Raw genomic sequence first — 16141 nt, forward strand, 5'->3', positions numbered from 1 at the left:
CAGTCATGACTGTAGGGTTCTCCCCTGCCGGCAGGCAGTCCTCGGTCGGCCAGAATCCCAAAGTCTGGGTCCGGCGTCGGCTGCTCAGCCATGCTTACTGATGTCAGAGCGCCAGGAGTAGGAAGCTGGCAGCCGACGCCATGTTCTCCAGTCTTTCTTGCCGTGCGGAGATAGCAGTTCGCAAGTGCCGGTCGGCTGACTCCTGACAATTTTTTCTAAACTTACTTCAGTCCGAAGACTGACTTCTCCTACTCGAAGCTAAGTACCCCGTTGGGGAAACTTTTTTCTTGCTCCAGTCCGATGTCAGAAAAAGTTAATAATTGTATTTCATGTGGGAAGCAAATACCTCATAAGGATTTTCATTTTTACTGTATTCCTTGCTTAGGCCCTGACCACGACGTAGCTAGTTGTCGGTTTTGTGCTAGATTTAATCAACGTACTATTAAACGAAGGTACGATTTTGCATTTCATTACTTCGGTAGGCGTATTTATTACAAAATGTCGTCTGACACGCTTCCGGCTACCAGAGTTCACAAATGAAGCAAGGATAAAGACAGGCCTCCGAGGTCCAAATTGGATGATATTGTACAAGCCGAGCCAGCTTCAGGTTCGGCCGTCATCAGTGAGGCACTTTTGCAGCCCCTGTCTGCCATTTCGGAACAGATAACTGAAACTGACTCCCACGGGGAGCCAACTAGGCCTTTGAATATTTCATTTGCAGGACCTTCGGACAATGCTCCCTCGGATGGGTCCGGAGCCACTGTGCAGGTACCGGCTTCCAAAGGGGTTTTCAGGCCTACTCAGCTTCTAATGAAGGCAAAGAGAAAGGCAAAGACTCCTTCCAAATCAGACTACAGCCCAGGCCTCTTTTGATCCAGGACCCAAGTCTCAGAAACAGTTACTTAAGATGGCGATGGACTTGCTTACTATGATTAGGGGTTCACATCCCCCTCCAGATAAAAGGCCAAGGCAGGGAGTGTATTATGACTCCTCTGAACAGGCTTCTGTTTCTTCAGTTTCTTCTTCTGACCAGGATTATTCTTTCCCTCTGAGGATTCTGACGCTGAGGAATCCATTCTTTCAGCTTCTCCCCCTGAGGATTTTTCTTTTGGGGAAACTTTACATGACATGAGGGAACATTTTCACTGGGAAGGACAGGAGTACTCTGAATCTAAGAAGAGACTTGGGGATTTTCTTCTTCCCCAACATAGACCCCTGGCTATTCCTCTTATTTTGGATCTTGTGGATGATGCTTTTTCGGAGGCTAACAACTCCTGATTCTTTTCCTCCGGCTCCTGTTAAGCCAGACAGATATTATAGGGTTCCTGATTCCCACCAGTTTTTATACAAGAACCCTACTGCTGATCCTGAAACCATTTCTCAGGGCCCTAAGGGGGTTAAGGCCGCTACTGCTAAAAAACCCATTCCCACTGAGGATTCCAGATCTCTAGAAAGATGGGGCAAAAAAGTGTACACTTTAACTTTATCTATTAGGGCTTTAAACTGTCAATTTCATATGCTGAAATACCAGCAATTTCTTCTGTCTGTTTTGAAACTAAAGCTAACTTCCATTTCGGCTTGTGCAGATAAGGAATTACATGACTTAATGCATGCCACTGAACAAGTAGGGAAGCATGGTTTACACTGTGGTTTTGATGCCTTGGAGGCTTCTTGTAGGGCTGCTGCCTCTGGCACAGTCATTAGAAGGCATGGTTGGTTAAAGGAACAAAACTTGCCAGATCAAGTAAAAGCTAAGTTATTGGATGCTCCTGTTCAACATAATGTTCTGTTTGGATCTAAGGCTGAAGAGGTGATAAAGAAGATGGAGGACTGGGCAAAATCCATGCAAACAGTTAAGGATTTCTTACAAGTACAGCCACCCAGATTTAGTAGGAATTGGTCTACTAAAAAATGGTCCTTTCCCAATTCAGACAGGCCTCAGAGGGATAGATACAGACGCTCCCGAGGAAGGCTACAAACGCAAGCCTCTTATAGACCAAGACAGTGGACTGCTTCCACCCCTAGGGGAGGAGAGGACAGGTCGCAAACTCATAGAAAACAGGCTCAATGACTCCCTCTGTTGGGCTGCAGGAACTTCTTGCCTGGAAGCCCCTCTCGGAGGAAAACTTTTTCACCTAAATTGGACTCGTATAACCCAAGACAAGTGGGTTCTGGATGTGGTTTCAAGGGGTTACAAATTCCATTTTCATACCCTACCAAGACCAAGCGGATGGCCGGATCTACCAAAACATCAATGGTTAGAGGCCTTAAACCAGGTGGAAGCCCTCTTGGCTATGAAAGCCATAGAACTGGTTCCACTTTCAGAAATGGGACAAGGTTTTTACTCCAGGCTTTCTAGTCCCCAGAAAGCAAAATTCATGGAGACCCATTCTGGATCTATCAGTCTTGAACACTTTTCTCGATGTACCAAAATTCAAGATGCTTACTCTACAGCAGCTGCTTCCAATGCTGACCAAAAATGCATGGATGGTAACTTTGGATTTAAAGGAGGCTTATTTACACTTTCCCATCAGGCAGGAGTGCAGAAAATACCTCTGGTTCAAGGCTGGTTCGAGGCACTTTCAATTCTCTGCGCTGCCCTTTGGATTGTCTACTGCGCCCAGGGTCTTCACCAAATGCCTGGCTCCAGTAGTAGCTTATTGCAGACTCTAGGGAATTCAAATTTATCCTTATCTGGATGACTGTCTTATTCAGGCAGACAGCAAGGATGTCTTACTCCAGCATCTAGAATTTGTTCAAAAACTTCTCAAGTTCCTGGGATTCACTGTAAACAGTCAAATTTGATACCCTCACAACAGAACTTTTCTGGGTGCTCTTCTAAACACAACAACCCAGATGGCATTTCTGACATACGAAAAACAATTACAGCTGGCTTCAACTTTCAAAACCTTGGCGTCATTAACTCCACTATCTGCAAGGAAATTCCTGCAGGCTTTGGGTTACATGGCCTCCTGCATCCTTCTCGTACCATATGCAAGACTACATATGAGGAAAATACAGTGGTACCTAAAAAGTGTATGGTCTCAGCATTGCCACAGTTTAGACATACAGATCACCGTCCTGCCTTGTCTTCAAAAGGAATTCCTTTGGTGGTCCAAGGCATGTTCTCAAAACAAAGGGAAGGCCTTCAGTCTGCCTCCAGCCAGTCGGATACTAACCACGGATGCCTCGGATTATGCATGGGGAGCCCATTTGCAGGGCAACTGTCTGCAGGGCCTTTGGACAAAGGATCAGAAGCACCTGCATATCAATTTAAAGGAAATGTTGGCTGTTAACGCTCTATTGGCCTTCAGGAATCTTCTACAACCAGGACAACTACTGATACGGACAGAACACCAGTTATGTGGTACATAAACAAGCAAGGGGGATCACATTCCTATTCCCCTTTGCAGACTAGCCATGATTCTATGGAACACAGCTCTAGCTTACAAACTGGACCTTCAAGCTCCGTTTCTACCAGGGAAGCAAAACATCCTGGCAGACTGAGCAGGAACCTGACAGATCCACACGAATGGATGCTGGACACCGAAATATTCAAGATGATTACAGCAGTCTGGGGATGTCCTCACATAGACCTCTTTGCATCCCACCTCAATCAACTACAGATTTTCAGCACAAGGACATTCCACAAACTAGCTTGAAAAGTGGATGCACTATCATTCAGTTGGAGAAACCTCTCGGGATGTGCCTTTCCGCCTCTACCTCTTCGTCCACGGGTGTTATTAGAGATCAAACAGGACAAGCCCAAGATGATGATTTTACTGGCCCCAAATTGGCCTCGACAGTTTTGGTACCCAACTCTGAAAAACCTTTCTCTGGAGCCCCCTTGGGTTTTACCTCAGACTTCGAACCTTCTGTCCCAACACCAGGGTCAAGTTCTGCACTCCCATGTCAAAACTCTCAGCCTGACTGCCTGGTTAATCCAGGGTCTATGATTCATTCTCTTTTACCCAAGCAGGTTATGGCTGTCATTTTAGAAGCCAGAAGTCCTAGCACTAGAAAATCTTATGCAGGAAAGTTGAAAAGATTTTGCACCTGGATGCAGGCTCAGGATTCGGATCCTCTTGTTCCTAACATTCCTCTAATTCTACTTTATCTGACGGACCTCTTACATAAGGGTCTTTCTTTTTCTTCCATAAAGATACATGCCTCTGCTATTTCTGCTCATAATACAGATCCTCCAATCTTTTCCCACCAGCTTATGAGACAGTTTCTCAGAGGAGCTAAGAACTTAAGGCCCCTTAGATCTCCACCCGTTCCTGCCTGGGATCTCAACTGTTTTGGAAAAACTCACCTTGCCTCCTTTTGAGCCTGCTGCCACATCTAACTCCATCTTGGAAGACGGCCATTCTGTTAGCACTGACCTCTGCCAGGAGAGTTTTGGAGTTGCAAGCTCTCATGGCTGTGGAACCTTGTATTATTTTTCACCAAGACAGGGTGTCTTTAAGGACTAATCATACTTTCATGCCTAAGGTGGTTTCCAAAGTGGCTTTAAATCAAACTATTCACCTGCCAACTTTTTTCCCCAGTCCTCAAAATGGGGGGGATCTTGCATTCCTTGGATGTACACAGACAACTGTTTTTACCTGGACAGAACCAAGGACATCAGGAAATCGGAGCAATTGTTTGTTTCTTATGCTTCAAGTTCCCAAGGTAAAGCCATTTCAAAACTGACCATTTCTAAATGGATTGCTCATGGAATCAGGTTTTGTTATTCACACCATGGAAAGCAAATCCCAGGAAATAAGGACTCACTCTACCAGAGCTGCTGCCACTTCAGCTGCCTTCTTCAGGGGAGTTCCTACCTAAGACATTTTGGAAGCTGCAACAGTTCAGTGCATACTTTTTCTAAGCACTACAATCTACCTCTCTACTCTAAGTCTAGGGCAGGCTTTGCTTCTGCAGTCTTGCAGGGTCTTTTAGCCGCCCCCTCTACTTCATGACCACCTCCCTTTTCTTCTGCTTCAGGATTCAACCCTACAATCATGACTGCAACAGTGAAACACTATGAACATAGGACAGTTGTGTACACTTACCATAAGTGTAGATGTTAGTGTCTTAACTGTTGCAGTCTGGGTTAACTTCCCTCCTGTCACCTCTTATTTTTTCTTGTGTGGTTCCCTTCACCCTTCTGAGGTGTATTTGCAAAGGGTATGGGATTTTACTCATTTTGGAACACCTGACATCTGGGGCAAGAAAAACTGGAGAACATGGCGTCGGCTGCCAGCTTAGTACTCCTGGCGCTCTGACGTCAGTAAGCATGGCTGAGCAGCCGACGCCGGACCCAGACTTCTGGCCGAGGACTGCCTGCTGGCAGGGGAGAACCTTACAGTCATGACTGCAACAGTGAAGACACTCTAACATCTACATTTATGGTAAGTGTACACAACTGTACTTTTTAAGGTCACAGCTGGTATAACATTGAGTGGCATCTGCTTGAAACAAAGCTGATTTATTCACATCAAAGCATTTGTTGCAGCATCAATAACTAATTGTAAAGTTTGTTTTATTCTGCTTTATAGCTTAATTTCTAGCCTCCATCTTGCAAGATTTATAACCACTAGGTGTGAGGTAATAATGCCTTCAAGGAACACAGCAAGATACTGCAGCTTTCTGTGGAAATGTCTGTTTGCTGTCTGACCTTGGCATTTAAGCCAATGCTTTTTCATTAGGATTTAGACCAGCTGGTATAAGAAATAGATCTGGTTGGTCTGGTAATTTGCATTCATTTAACTTGACATTTTTAGCAGATGCATGTCTTGTGTCCTCCTGCTTCTGTTTGATAACTCTCATCCTAACTGGCTATTCAGTTACTTTTTATAACTCCTAGTCATTCAGTTACTCATCCAGGACCAGTTTGGAATACCCCTTATGATAAATACAAATTGAATAGAATCTGTGGCTCCCTAATGGTGAATTTTAATGTACATAGTTTACAACCTGCTTTCCCTGCCGGAAACCCAAATCCTGTTCCAATACTGAAAGAACTTGGCATTTGGCATTATTTAGATCAGTTCTTCACTTGTAGGCAGTAGGTAATGCTTTTCTTGGTTATTTTATTCAGTTCTTGTAAATCAGTACAATTGCTAGTCTGTTCTTCACATCAATAACCATACTATTTGCCCATTTTGTTAGGTCTAATTTGTGTTTTAATTATGTGCACACTTTTCATTTGTTTTATTTCAGCTTTAATTTTCTACCCTGCCATACTTCTGAGAGTTATTGCTTTCTAAGAGTATCTGTCAGTAACAGTGTCAGAATCTGACATTCTTGTTGCAAAATGTCTAAGCTTGTGAATCGCCATGGTCATATAGGATACCATAGCTGTTGCTCTACACAGTAAATGTCTGTTTTGTATACATGCATTTTTTGCTTTTACATAGTGAGTTTCTCTGTGACCTCCATAAGTCTGTTCTTGAAGTTTACGATGCGCTATACGACTGATTCCTTGCAGGAATTACTCATTCTTCCAGTCATCTTGAATCAAGTCCATTGACCCCCCCCCCCCCCACCACCACCACCATCCCACCTTGTGACCATACAGCAGCACATGGGGCAAAACAAATGCATTGTTGCAGCAGCCCCTTTTAAATAGAGATGGCAGACAACTTGCTGTACTATCTTGAACTGGTATGCTGATTCCCTCAACTTGTTCAGTGTAGTGTTAAACTTGTATACCTATTCATTTGTTTGAGTAGCAGGGGTTATCTGTAAGTTTTTGTTTTTATTCCACAATGCTTCCACAGGCTTGCCAGCAGGCCTAATATAAAGATGGGATCTGTTTGTATTTTCATAGGGGAACTTACTGTACTGAAAATGTCTGGCAAAGCATTTGCCACTTTGTCTATCTAAATGGAAGGCAGTGCCACCAACTCTGGATGTCTAGTAGCATAATCCAGCACTAGCAAGCTATATTTAATAACCTGTGGAACTCTGGATACTCATCCCAGGTCCATATTGGATCTGCGAATGATCAGTGTCTAATCTGACAGTCGACACATCAACAGCGAAACCGCAGAACACCGAAGAGGTAAGCGGAAATCTCTAAGGTGAGATTTCCTTTTACTTCAATATAGTGCAGTTTCAGAGTTGGAATATTTATGTAGCGGAGGGTGTTGGGTCTGCAGACCCCCATGTGGAGGGTGCAGGGGGGCTTGCTCCCCCTGCTTACAGCAAGTAGTTTTGTTTCCTGACGTTTTGTATTGTTTATATTGGGTATTCGATGTTACTGGGCTTCGATATGGTGTCTTGTATCGTATTCAAAGTTCAGTAACTTCGAGTATCTAATATAGACCCACTCATCCCAGAGTATCAGTATCTACCCTGTGAAACAGTTCACTAGTGAGGAAAGCCATCAAAATAGCCTTTGCTTTGTTTCCAACCTTGCTAGTTATTTGCCACTGCTCACAGGTCCTGGAGTATTCCGTTACATTTGCAGTTGGCAATAAAAATTTTGTGTAAGCAGCCTTTTAGTGCACTTTATATTAGTGTCTTGATAAAAAAATATATATATATATTGGGGGTTAAAGCCTGAAGTGCATTTTGGTAAGTACTTGTTCCTGCCGTCTGCCGTATTCTTTCTACCCTTCCTTCAGTGGTCCATGCCTGTACAAACCCCTTTATTCCAGTATATGAACACTGCCTTTGAGTATCAAGCGCCACCTTGGCTACCTTTTTCAGGTGCTGTAAAGTAGGGTTTGAGCACCCTGGTTGAGTCTCTCCCTACTGCCTTCCCCAAGTATTTGCTTCCATGCTTGACTGTGTAGAACAGCATGCTCATACAGTACTGCATTGTTAGTGCCCATTACCAGTAGTACATCTACAGGCATGTCATCAACCATACTTTTCTGCCATTTCTCTCCCTGGCACTCTTTCCCAAGCCAGATATACTGTGGCTAAAGGTACCCGATGGGGTTTCCCTCTAAGTCCCTACTGGATTTGTCTGCCTAGGCAAATATTGCTGCAGTCTGACAACTATGCTGTTGTCTGTGCTTTTGTTTGGGGTTCATCTTGGCAGTGACCTCTTCCCTATACAATGTAGTATGTAGACTTTGTGATGGCTGGGTACATCTGCAGTCTCCAGACAGCCCACCACTGTTGTGCTTGCTGCTGCTTCAGACCTTTGTTCCTTAGCTTGCCTCCGTGCACAGTGAGCTCATATATGGCCATTTTAATTGCATCTGAAACCTTTAACCCTAAAACCTGGCCATGTGCTAGAAATTGTCGCTATTGGCTCTGTTGTATCTATGTGCGGTGCTAGAAGACTTTTTCTGTTGAGCAGTGACAACCTGCTAGCTAAGTAGAGGTCCGTCCTTTATCTCCTTAGCAGTTTTACATGCACTGCCAGCCAAATCTACCACCTCTGGCAGAGTATTAGACTTTCTCCCCGACCAGAAGATCCATAGGCATTCCAGATGCAGTGACTTAAGTGTTTAATGCAATATATTCGCTTACACTTTCATCTGCTTTTTATTGTGCTGTTAACTTTCAACATGAAACTAAACTGGCATCACTAAGTTTAGAAACTTCATGCATTGCTTTGTCTGTGAGCAAAGGAGTGAAAACCTTCATCCTCTGATCTTCTGATTACACACACAATTTCAAATGCCCATATAAGGCTATCAAGGTCATCCTTCCTGTTCATACCTGGGAAAATGTTTTTGTCCTGACTTCTGCATCTAGGGCTACCCCACCCAGTGAAGTATCTGCATCTTTCTTTGTGATGGTGCTGCTTCTCTTCTGCCTTCATCCAGTACATTTTCTCCCTGTTTAAGTTCTCAAAGTCTTTCGCGTTTCTACTACTATGAAGGGAATAGAGCCCATTCCTAAGTCAGGGTATGATTTAAAGTTCATGAAAATAGTATTCCGTCTTTGTTAGACAGGCTGTCTGGAGCACCTGCAGTGTGCCTAGAATTGATTCCTCCTTCTGTAGTACCAATTTACATGTAACTCATTATGTAGCACATCTAAGTGCAACTGTAAATTCATTATTCGACCTGTTCCTGCTGCTGTTAGAACTGTCTGGGTATCCTCCATCCACACTGCCATCGATATTCATTGTGTTTCACTGTTGAAGTCCTAACCAATGGGTTATCCGGCTCCTGGTGGCCCTCTATCGGCCAGACTACCAAAGGTAAATAAAAATGACATTGGCTGCCGTCAGTTGTAAAGGCCATCAGGGTGTCCAATACAAAAGGAGGCAGCCAACGTCACTTCCTCAGGCTTCCTTGCCACGGAGCCCGAAGAAGCTTTTCATGCACGAGTGCTGGTCGGCAGATTACCTTGGTTGGTTTCAGACTACAAGAGTTGAAGTCTACTACAGCTAAGTACCCCATTGGGGATCCTCTTTTTCTTGCCTTAACGAATGTCAGAAAAAGTTAATTGCCTTACCTGGGAAATGCAGATTCCCCATAGAGATTTTCATTCCTATTGCATTATCTGTTTAGGCCTTGACCACGACATTCCCAATTGTAATCTTTGTGCCTCCTTTAATCCGCGTACTATCAGGTTAAGATTTTTAGCTAGGCATTTTTTTTTAGTTTGGCCTAAGTTCGTTGGTATGGCATCTGCTGATCTTCAGGCTTCGGATATTCCGAAAAAGCTTAAGGACAAGGAGCGTAACAAGCCTCAGAAAACTAAGTCCTCTGAGGTTAATTTGGTAGTCAGTCAGGTTGGGAGCCAGTGAGATGCTTTCGCAGTCCCTGCAGTCCACAGATGTACAGCCGCAGGCCTTGATTGAGTCAGTCCCTTAGGCCTACGGCCTCCATTTTGTCTTCCGACCTGTCACCGGTTGCCTCTTCTGCTGAAGCCAGTACCGTTAAGCTGACTCTGGGGTCTGAGGCCTCCGTTTTGCACTCTTGACAGCAAACTTCTTCCTTAGACTCCTGCTGTTCCTTCGGCGGTTGCCAGGCCTCCCAAGTCCTTCAGGCTTGCAGGTAAACCTTCCATTCGTAAGCCTGTGAAAAGGCATGCCTCCAATTCCTTCTAGTTTCCCTCAATCCCAAATGATTAAAATGGCTAACGATAACTCTTAAAAGGGGTTCTAAGCCTCATCCTCCTAAAAGGGGTAGGGGAAGTTTCTCCTGAGGTTTTGTTCTGTTCAGGATCTGATTCTTCCAGCATTTCTGCTGAAGAGGAATTGTCAGGCTTTTTCTCCCTTTGAGGATTCAGATGCAGAGGAGTCCATCCCTTCGGCCTCTCCTCAAGAGGATTTCTCTTTTGGTGACACTTAAATACCCTCGGGGAAACACTTTGGGGATAATCCTGGCTTTTCCATTCAATCTAAGAAACTGGTTAGGGATTTTCTGGATTTACCTCAGCATAAGCCTCTTGCTATTCCCCCTGTGTTGGAAGTTGTTGTTTTTCTGAAAAATTCCATGTCCCACAGTTCCTCTTGCTCGCAGGAAACCTGACTGGTACTACAGAGTCCCTGATTCTCGTCTATTTCTTTTCAGGAACCCATTGGTAGATCCAAAGGTTATTTCTAAGGGCCCTAAAGGAGTTAAGGCCACTGTTTACCAGGAATCCTGTTCCTTCGGACAGGGAATCTAGGAACCTTGATAGGTGGGGCAAGAAAGTTTATACCTCTGCCACCCTAGCTGTTAGGGCTATCAATTGCCTTTTTCATATGCTGAAGTGCCAACAGCACACCTTTGAGGCTATTATGTCTAAGATGGCAACTGTACCTATTTTGGAGAGTAAAGACCTGCAGGATTTATTGAATTCAGCCACTCTGTTCAATAAGCATTCTTTGCATTGTGGTTATTAGAAGGCATGCTTGGCTCAGAGAACAGCCTCTTCCAGAACCTGTCCAGGCTAAGCTTTTGGATGTACCTTTGCGTAAAGACCATCTTTTTGGCAGCAAAGCTGAGATGGAGCATGAGGCCAAGTCCATGCAAACTGTTAAGGATTTTCTGCAAGTCCAACCCCCTCGTTTTAGCAGGAATTACCCTTCCAAGAGTTGGACCTTTCCTGGTACCAGCAGACAGAACCGTTCCCGGACTAGGTTACAAATCTTCTAGGGGGCAGGCAGCTACACCTCAAAGGTCTAGGCAGTGGCAGGCTTCCACTTCAAAAGCAGGAATCTCCAAGCCTGCATCTCTATCAAAACACACTCAATGACTTTTTACAACTTCTGCCCGTTCTTGCTTGCCTGGAGAGTCCTTTAGGCAGAAGGTTGGCCTGTTTTTCAGTTGTCTGGGCCTCTATCACAGACGACAAATGGGTGTTCAGATCTGTGTCCCTGGGGCACAAATTTTCTTTCTGCACTTTTCCAGCTCCCAAGGGATTCCTCAACATCCCTTCAAACCGAAGGGCAGAAGTATAAAAACAAATTTTGTCTCATCTGGGAGCAATAGAATCGGTTCCTGCTCAGCAGGTAGGCCAGGGCTTTTATTCCAGGTTTTTCCTAGTTCCAAAAAAAGAAGGCACCTGGTGTCCTATCCTAGATCTTTCCATTCTGAACTTTTTTTCGAGTAATTACAAAGTTCAAAATGCTCACTCTGCATCAGTTGCTAGAAAAGTATTCCTAGCTGGTAACCTTGGATCTCAGAGGCTTATCTGTGCATCCCTATCGGGGAAGGTTGCAGACAATGTCTTTGTTTCAGAGTGGGCAAGCAACATTACCAATTCTCTGCACTACCCTTTGGCTCAGTCTTCACAAAGTGCCTGGCCCCAGTCATTGCTATTTGCAGGCAGAAGAAAATTCAGATTTACCCATACTTGGACGACTGTCTGATTCAAGCAAGTTCTCAGGAACAGCTACTAAAGGATCTGGACTTCGTAAAGACTCTCCTCTCTTCCCTGGGTTACACTCTCAATGAGGAAATATAAAAATGGTACCATCCAAGGAGATAACATTCCTGGGAGCGAGTCTGAACACAGCCGCCCAGATGATATCTCACCCAGGAGAAGCAGACAACGGTTTACTTCAAGGACTTGGCAAGCCTGTCCCAGCTCCATGCAGGGAAATACCTGCAAACTCTGGGATTCATGGCATCTTGTGTTCTCATGATTCCATATGCAAGACTGTATGAGGAAATTGCAACGGTACCTCAAGAACATTTGGTGTCAACACACACGACCTGGATGTGGTGATCCCTCTGCTTCCATGTCTGCAGATGGAGTTTCTATGGTGGGCAACAGCCTGTCTACAAAACAAAGACATGCCCTTTCGGACACCTCCTGCCACTCAAGTTCTGACTACAGATGTATTGGACTACACCTGGGGAGCATGCTTGGAGGGCAAATGCATACAGGGGCGGTGGAATGCTCGGCAGATGCACCTGCATATAAATCTGAGTTGATTGCAGTTCAGCAGGCCTTACTAGCTTTCAAGCATCCTCTTTCTCCAGGGACCCTGCTTGTCTGAAAATACAACACCGCAGTCATGTGGTACATCAACAAGCAGGGAGGAACTCGCTCTTGCCCCCTGTGCAGACAAAGCATGAATCTTTGGTCAATGGCAGCATCCCTGGACCTGTCTCAGCTTCTTCAGGAAGGCTTAATGTTTTGGCAGACCAGTTGAGCAGGCATACTCTGGAACCTCACGAGTGGCAGCTGAACAGAGCAGTGTTTTACAGCATCATTCAACGTTTGGGCACACCTCAGGTGGATCTTTTCTCCTCCCCAGACAGCCATCTTCTACCTCTCTTTTGCACCAGACAGCATCACAGCAGAGCCTGGAGAGTCTATGCTCTGTCCTTCCCTTGGATGTAGCTACCAGTTTACACCTTCCCTCTTCTTCCCAGAGTGTTATTGAAGGTCAGGGACGAATGACCAAGCACTATTCTCATAGCTCTGGACTGGCCCAGACAGCATTGGCATCCAATGCTTCGCAGTCTCTCCCAACTTCCTCCTTGGCATCTTCCTCTGAAGACAGATCTTTTGGGTCAGGAAGGGGGAATCATTCTGCATCCTCATGTTCAGTGCCCCATTTGGCAGCATGGCTCATTGTATGACTCCTTCCTTAACTTCTTCCCTTTCCCAGCAGGTGGTTTATGTGCTGAGGGAGGCCAGGAGGCCTAGCAGTAGGGAAGTTCTACACTGGCAAATGGGAAAAGTTCTCATTGGATGCAGGCTAGAGGGGAATCTTTTCAGCCTACCCTTCCTCTGATCTTTGAATACCTGGCTGAATTTATTCAGGGTGGTCTTTCCTTTTCTATCAAGATCAGTGCTTCAGCCATTTCTGTTCATTGTTCTGTTGAACAGACCATTTTCTCTCATCCCCTGATGAAAATGTTTCTCAGGTGCTTGCAACTTAAAACCTCCCAGAAGGGCACCTACTCCAGCCTGGGATCTTAATTTTGTTGTACTAGAGAAACACTCTCTTCCTCCTTTATTGAGCCAGCTGCCACTGCAGATTTAAAGTTTCTCTCTTGGAAGACTGCCTTCCTCTTGGCTGTAACTTCAGCAAGGAGGGGTTCAGAGCTGCAGGCTTTGGCTGTAGAGCCTTTTATTTTCCATTCAGACAGGGTCTCTTTGAGAACCAATCCCTCCTTTATGCCTAAGGTGGTTTCTAGCTTGACTCTTAATCAGTCCATACACCTTCCTACTTTCTTTCCTAATCCTCAAAGTAAATATAAAAGGATCCTACATTCTCTTGATGTGCACAGACAGCTCATGTTTTACCTGGACAGGACTAAAGACCTTTGGAAATCAGCACAGTTATTGGTCAATTTTGCCCCTGGAGCTCTGGGCAAGGCCATTTCTACACAAACAATTTCCAAGTGGATTGCACATTGCATCACCTTTTGTTATTCCTTTAATTGTAAGTTCCTCCTCAAGGAGTTAGGACCCACTCAACTAGAGCAGCTTCCACTTCTGCAGCCTTTTTAAGGGGTGTCCCTACTAGGAGGCTGCCACATGGTCTTATGTCCACACTTTCACAAAACATAATTTGCCTCTGTTTTCCAGAGCCAGGGCAGGGTTTGCCACTACGGTGTGTGTTGCAGGGCATTATCTCCAACCCTTGATTCTGTTGGTTCCTCCTCCCTTTTCTCTGGCTTTGGTAATCAACCCATTAGTTAGGACTGCAACAGTGAAACACTATGAACATAGTACAGTTGTGTACACTAGTGTAGATTGTTAGTGTATTCCCTGTTGCAATCCTGGTTTCCCTCCCTCCCCCTTTTTGGTCCTCTCCTATTCTCTTTTCCTGAGGTACAGACCGAATTGGATATTTGCCATATTTGCATTTGGTTTAGCTTTATTTCTGGGGGCTTCTGACTGTTATGGCAAGAAAGACTGAGGAAGTGACATCTGCTGCCTCCTTTTTTGTATCTGATGCCCTGACGTCCTTTACAACAGACTGCAGCCAATGTCATTTTTACTTACCTTTGGTAGTTTGGCTGTTCGAGGGCTGCTGGGAGCTGGATAACCCATTAGTTAGGACTGCAACAGTGAATACACTCAACATCTGCATTTATGATAAGTGTACACAACTGTACTTTTCTGCCTACAAATTCTGGTATTTTATGACTGTTTATATGCAAGACACTAATAACTGGATGTAGTAATTTCAGTGATCGATGCTTTTGTTTTTTAAACTGTTGGTAATGGGTGATCTCATGTGATATAAACTTTCACTGTCTGAAATTCATTTTAGTTTATTTCCAGTGCTTCTGAACTACTTTAATATTGTTTGCATAATCCCCAGTGCAACAGGTTTTCCACATTGTTATACTTCTGCCAGGAGTACCTCACCTAGTAAGATGTGCCACTGTTTCCACTTTTTTTTTAACAGAACTTTGATTTGTCTGTTTCCCCAATATGTTCAGTGGACTTTCAGACTACAAACATTGGTTTACTCTATACTGAGCTGCTATTAATTTTTTGTATTTTGGTTTCAGTTCATCTCTCCTTAACCATTCCTGCATCAAATCCTGAGCAACATGAGGTTGCTGCAGGAAATCTCTGTACTTTCCTTAATATTCATGCATTTTCCACATTCCTATCCTTTCTGATCTTTTTTTAAAATCCGTTAATTGCTTAATTTGTACTTTTCATTTATATGTATCCACATGTCTTAGCTGCACGCCTCTAGTGATATCTGAAGCTTATTATTTGCAGTAGTATATGATGCTTCCAGGTCTGTCTTGAAAATGTGAGCACAGTGATTGCTCACTCATCTCTGAATGCAATAGAAGTAAGTCTTTTGGATCACGAGTTCCATGGGTGGCTGTGTGGTCTTGTGTAAATGTGTGGATCTGTGTGTGTGGATCTGTGTGTGTGTGGATCTGTGTGTGTGTGGATCTGTGTGTGTGTGGATCTGTGTGTGTGTGGATCTGTGTGTGTGTGGATCTGTGTGTGTGTGTGGATCTGTGTGTGTGTGTGTGTGGATCTGTGTGTGGATCTGTGTGTGGATCTGTGTGTGGATCTGTGTGTGGATCTGTGTGTGGATCTGTGTGTGGATCTGTGTGTGTGTGTGTGGATCTGTGTGTGTGTGTGTGGATCTGTGTGTGTGTGTGTGGATCTGTGTGTGTGTGTGTGTGTGTGTGTGGATCTGTGTGTGTGTGTGTGTGTGTGGATCTGTGTGTGTGTGTGTGTGTGTGTGGATCTGTGTGTGTGTGGATCTGTCTCTGTGTGTGTGTGTGGATGTGTCTCTGTGTGTGTGGATGTGTCTCTGTGTGTGTGTGGATGTGTCTCTGTGTGTGGATCTCTCTGTCTCTGTGTGTGGATCTCTGTCTCTGTGTGTGTGGATCTCTCTGTCTCTGTGTGTGTGGATCTCTCTGTCTCTGTGTGTGTGTGTGGATCTCTGTCTCTGTGTGTGTGTGTGGATCTCTGTCTCTGTGTGTGTGTGTGGATCTCTCTGTCTCTGTGTGTGTGTGTGGATCTCTCTGTCTCTGTGTGTGTGTGGATCTCTCTGTCTCTGTGTGTGTGGATCTCTCTGTCTCTGTGTGTGTGTGGATCTCTCTGTCTGTCTGTGTGTGTGTGTGTGGATCTCTGTGTGTGTGTGTGGATCTCTGTGTGTGTGTGTGTGTGTGTGGATCTCTGTCTGTGTGTGTGTGTGGATCTCTCTGTCTGTGTGTGTGTGTGGATCTCTCTGTGTGTGTGTGGATCTCTCTGTCTCTGTGTGTGGATCTCTCTGTCTCTGTGTGTGGATCTCTGTCTCTGTGTGTGT

At 44.7% G+C, this 16141-nt stretch overlaps 1 protein-coding gene across 1 annotated transcript in view; it reads left to right on the forward strand.

Moving 5' to 3' along the window:
* The window catches only part of LOC122787378 (complement C1q binding protein), a 213045-nt gene that overhangs the window by 112870 nt on the left and 84034 nt on the right, over positions 1–16141 (forward strand). The gene's annotated exons all lie outside the window — the stretch shown is intronic.

Source organism: Protopterus annectens, chromosome 13.part0, assembly GCF_019279795.1.
Source record: "Protopterus annectens isolate FY-2018-M chromosome 13.part0, PAN1.0, whole genome shotgun sequence".
In the NCBI taxonomy this organism is placed as follows: domain Eukaryota; kingdom Metazoa; phylum Chordata; order Ceratodontiformes; family Protopteridae; genus Protopterus; species Protopterus annectens.